Raw genomic sequence first — 6077 nt, forward strand, 5'->3', positions numbered from 1 at the left:
TCAGTTTGCCTCACAAGTACTCAACTGGCAGCTTCATTAAAGAGTACCCGCAAGACACCAGTCTCAACATCAACAGTGAAGAGGCGACACCGGGATGCTGGCCTTCAAGGCAGAGTTCCTCTGTCCAGTGTCTGTGTTCTTTTGCCCATCTTAATCTTTTCTTTTTATTGGCCAATCTGAGATATGGCTTTTTCTTTGCAACTCTGTCTAGAAGTACGTCTATGTAGATATTCCATAAAAAAATCTGCCGTTTTGTTACAGGAATTAAATTCCTTTATGTTTTATTTAACCAATTCAATTAAACACTCTGTCCACTTCTAAGAATTTGTAAGACCCTTATTTGCATAAAATGGACAGAGACCAGTCTCAAAATCAATCAGTAGCGTTTATTCTCGAGAGTACTGAACATGATGCAGTTTACCACAGGTTATAAACTGAAAATTACGTTATTCGTTTTCAAACTGTCCCGTCTCTTCTCCACCCTGGTACAAAGGCAGTATCTCAAGCCTTCCCACATCGTCTCCCACCAATTAAATATAATTTATGACCGAGCCAAGGTCTCCCTGTGTAGATAAGCATTCTAGCCAGTCTGACGATAAGATTCATTTCTACCAAGGAACAGACAGTCATTGTTCTAATTCTTGATTATATTTACACACATTATATTCAGTACTAGGATTAAAAGAAAATTCATACATCTATACAGTAACATAATAGTATTCTGATTATTCAGTCCTGATTGAAATGTATACATAATTAGTCAGTATTGACAAAAAAAATCCCTTAACACGTTTCCAGCTACAATAGTCATTTACAACATTAACAATGTCTACACTGCATTTCTGATCAATTTGACGTTATTTTAATGGACAAAAAATGTAGCTTTTCTTTCAAAAACGAGGACATTTGTAAGTGATCCCATGGATAGGGGAAAACACCTGGAATTATCTTAGCCTGAATTATCTTAGCCTGAATTATTTTAGCCTGAATTAACTTCAGGTGAGTTGTTTGGTGCAAAATTATTTATGATTCATTATCTACAGTATCTTCAAAATAATGTCTTAAACCCCACCTTACTGAAGACAATGATTTGTTAGTCCTGTGAAATATTTAGTAGTGAAAGGTAAAAAAATAAACCATGGCTTAACTGGGTTGATTTCACTTTAGCTAGACAAGAGTTGAATTGAACTGTTTCAAGGATGTGATATTCCACTGAGTGTGAATCATAGCTTGGCAGTCCCACACCATGGGATAAAAATATGTACCCGTCTACTTCTTAAGCACTCGACTTCCTTGTGACGTGATGTCCAGAAACCTCTGTCTACACACACACACACACACACACACACACATTTCTCTGTCACCAAGTGATTTCCCGCTCCAGCTCTTTGACGAGCCCTTCAGCCTGTATCTCTGCTGCTTTAATAACTTCTTTAGCATACTGGTTATTGTTCTGAATTTCGGATGACTGACGTGCCCAAAGTAAACTGCCTGTTACTCAGGCTTAAACGCAAGTAAACACAGTTTACCCACTTTTTTCCCCAAAAAATGCATTGTTGAAAGAGTAGGGAGAGTACTTTTTTCACCGTGACCGGCGATCAGAGTCTACCCACCTATTTCTTTACCACCACGTCACTGTTACCGGTAGGCCTATTTGATGTTCATGGTAATACACATTGTGGCCTAGTCTAGTAAACTGGCCTGTCACGTTCTGACCTTAGTTCCTTTGTTTTGTCTTTGTTTTAGTATGGTCAGGGCTTGAGTTGTGGTGGGCAGTCTATGTTTGTTTTTCTATGTTGTTTTTTTGTGTTCTGCCGAGTATGGTTCTCAATCAGAGGCAGGTGTTGTTAGTTGTCTCTGATTGAGAATCATACTTAGGTAGCCTTTTTCCACCTGTTTCGTGGGTGTTTATTTTCTGTGTTTGTGTATGTCGCCAGACAGGACTGTTTCGGTTTTCGTTCGTTCACGTTATTGTTTTTGTATTTCAGTGTTCAGTTTTGATTCATTAAATATTACATCATGAACACTTACCACGCTGCGTTTTGGTCCTCCGATCCTTCTCGCTACTCCTCCTCAGAAGAGGAGGACGAGATCCGTTACATGGCCATGTGTGTTAGGATGACCATCCCATTTTTCCCTGGACAGTTTCAGCCCCATTTCAGGTGTCCCAACTTTTCAGGCTACAACAAAAGTCAATTTGTCAGCAAGACGCATCTATTAATGTAGGCCTAATCAATGGCAATCACTGAATGTCATAAGGCACACTGCTTGGTGTTTTGTTAACAGATGTCTATTTCCATTCATCAGATGGAGCGAGTGTACATGCAGCGCACTGTTTGGATGCTGGAATTATTTTGGAGTGGACAAACATGCACAGGTAGCCTACTTTTTTAAGTGATTTGTTTAACAATCAGGTAATTGTCAAGGATCCCCCTGTACTGCTGCTCATTCCGCTCACCAGCTCCAGGGGTCTATGTCACCGGCCTTCTAGGCGTGACTGAACTGGATTCATTACCAGCAACCCCGGACTGTCTTGTCTCATTACACACACCTGGTTCCCATTCCCCCTGATTAGTATGTGTATATGTGTGTTCCCCATTGTCCTTGTCGGTTATTGCTACCATGTCCGTTGGTCTTGTGAGCACCTGAGCTGTTGTATCGGCGTCCATGCTATGTGTTATTGTGCACTTGTTTTACGGGTCTCGTCCTGTGTATTATTTAGAGGGTTACACCACGCTCTTTGTTTGGGTGGAGAAAATAAAAAACCCTATTAGGTATTCCTGTGCTTGTCTCCTATCATTATACAACGTGGCAGTAATACATTGTTACTGTTAAATTACGTCTATTACTAGGCCTAATGGAGAATCTCAATTGAAAATACTTTTTATTCCATGATTAGGTTTACTCTGTGGCCAGGATAGCACCCCTACCAATGTTCCCTCAAAGGATTTTCAGCACTGATTTCAGGTCTGCTGAGCCCTAACTAAAAATGATGTGCAACTTCCGGTGCGCGTTTACTGTGAACACTGAGGCTGTACCTGCTCAAAGTTACAGTTTTAACAGTGGCCAAGTAAGTTACTGTGGCTATTTGATCATAATGTAGGCCTACCAGAGTGGCCTACCATCAAAAACGTGGAGAAAATGCATCCCATAACATTTTAACATGGAAATAGCTGTTCTATCATTCAGCCTACAGTAGCAGCCAATGTGTGGTGTTCAATGTAGGCCTACATTCCATGAGACTTCTGGAAAAAAAACATGCAGAGCTTGACATTAACCTGTTTATCCACCTGTCTTTCAGACAAGGAGGTGACTGAAAATGTTGTGTTTGATGAAAGAAATACATTTACAAAATAAAATGCATTATTATTCACATACCATTTTTACAGACAATCAGACAAATTACGCTAAACTCTGCCTAGTGGCTACTTAGCTTTTTCAAGATGTCTCAAAATACAACACTGCCCCTTTAAGACAAAAAAAAACGCTCTCTACCTGAATGCTTTTCAAAGATGGCTAGAAATGCACACATTTTGTGCTCTTTTTGAAAGCAACCACTAGACTAGAAATTAGCTATAACTGGGCTAATAACTCACTTACTAGCAAAGAATATGAACAAATGTGCACATGTGGCTACTTGGAGCTTTCGCTTTGATTTCAAAACAACCGCATTCCGACCTATACATGCCCAGTTCAAAGTGAATGGCACAGATCCATATATGGCAATGGTTATTTGCATTTCCTCAGTGTTCAGAGTTCTGCGAGCTCCTCATCAAAATCTCTTTTCTAAATATTTTTTTTCTCTGTCAGGTTGTGCCTCAAATGGAAGCCTATTTTTTATTGCACTAATTTTGACCAGGACCCATAGGGAATAGAGTGACATTTGGGACACAGCCTTCGTTTCTGGCAGCTACAGTAACTACGTATTTCCACAAGGATGAATGAACTACATTACAACATTATCATCAGACAGACCACAGACATTCTGTCACATGTTTATGAGTGCTATGTTTCACCATGCCAGTAAGCCAATTATGGTAACACTTGGATCAAATCTACATAGTAAAAAGGGCACTGTAATGTGAAGTGTTACTGTTGTTTCCATTTACAGTCACAGGTCGTAATGTGACACATGAATTCTGGAGCTGACTCAAAACTCCTTTCCATGTAAATGCAGTACACTCCTTGTTGGTTGTCTTTAGTACTGTAGGTGTAGTGTGTGTCTTAGTTTCATGATCATGATTACAAATGTCAGTGTTTTGATAATGGCTCAGTTAGTATGGCCTTTTCAACAGCAATGAAGTGGGTTTCATTCCTACCTGCTTATAAGTAGGAACCATTCCAATACAGTAGGTGAAAATTGTAAGTCACTTTGAATAAAAGTGTATGCTAAACAACCATATAGAGAAAACCCTGTACCGTGAGTTCAAGACTAAGGTTTTTGCATGTCCCCCATACAGTAGAAAAACTGTGTTCCTATAGTAAAACTTATCTAAGAATAAACACACATTACAGTATGGTAGATATACTAAAACCTTTATTTCAAATACTACAGTGGGTCCTCATTTAAAAGTTGCGTCATACCACAGCACAGCTTGCTGTAAGTATGGTATGGCATGGCATGTTTGAGTGCATGACATCATAGTATTTTACTGTCGGCCATTGTTGCCATTAATGCTAGTTCAACCACCAGAGGGCATCTTTGATCAATATTATGGTGTTTCTATTCCAAGAAAAACAAAAATGCATTTTACAGTAGCATATGTAGGCCTCAGGGTTTCCGTTAGGAAAATGTGGCGCTGTACACCTTGACCAGTCATTTAGTACGCCTAAATAATCCTAACATTTCCACAGTGGTGTCAAGTACTACTTAAGTCATTTTTTGGGGTATCTGTTCTTTACTTTTAATATTTTTTACAACTTTTACAACTACTCTACTACATTTCTAAAGAAAATAATTTACTTTTTTCTCCATATACTTTCCCTGACACCCAAAAGTACTCGTTACATATTGAATGCTTAGCAGGACTGGAAAAGGGTCAAATTCACACGCTTATCAAGGAAACATTCCTGGTCTATTGCCTCTGATCTGGCGGACTCACTAAACACAAATGCTTTGTTCATAAATTGTCTGAGTGTACCCCTGGTTATCTGTAAAAAACGTTTTTAAATGTGTCATCTGGTTTGCCTAATATAAGGAATTTGAAATGATTCATACTTTTACATTTACCTTTGATACTTAAGTATATTTAAAACCCAATACTTTTAGACTTTTACTCAAGTATTATTTTACTGGGTGACTTTCACTTTTATATTAGTCCTTTTCTATTACGGTATCTTAAGGTACTTTTACTCAAGTATGACAATTGGGTACTTTTTCCACCACTGCATTTCCACAGCCTAATTGTAGCCTAACCAATATCCAAATAAATATTAATTGAAAATAAAAATTGGATTTATCGAAACCAATCCCCATGCTAGTCACAAAGCAGTGCAAAACGGTGCTGAAATAGTTGGCCACACGCGTGTAGGCTATTGCTTCAAATCCTATTAAAAAAATTGGACGACTTTGGGAGTTTTAGTAAGCAACTATTTATTGCCTTCAATTGCATTAGCCTACTTTAGGCTAAGTAGTTGTTCACCTTGCTCAGCAAGTGCAATGGGTAACGATGCTTTGAGGTTGACGGTTGTCGATGTGTGCGGAGGTTCCCTGGTTCGAGCCCAGGTAGGGGCGAGGAGAGGGAGGGAAGCTATATTGATGCTGCTGAATAGACATGCAGACAAATTAATTCATGCAGGAAAATAGGTTTAATAGCCTACTGTATATAGTCATAAAAACAATAAGGCTAAATACATTCCTGTTCTTTTTTTTGTGTAATGATGGGCTCTCGGGAACTCATATAATAATTCATTCATAAGGTTAAACCCATAGGTCTTAGGCCCACAGTAAATTAAATTAGATTACCAGGCACATTTTTCCTTACATAATAAAAATCCATGCCTTCTGGGAATGTTATAAAGTACAAAGGTTATGGGCGGAGTTAGAGAGTTGGGTGTCAGAAGTATTACAATGGAAA

The sequence above is a fragment of the Oncorhynchus clarkii genome, chromosome 21, assembly GCF_045791955.1.
Source record: "Oncorhynchus clarkii lewisi isolate Uvic-CL-2024 chromosome 21, UVic_Ocla_1.0, whole genome shotgun sequence".
NCBI classification, from domain to species: domain Eukaryota; kingdom Metazoa; phylum Chordata; class Actinopteri; order Salmoniformes; family Salmonidae; genus Oncorhynchus; species Oncorhynchus clarkii.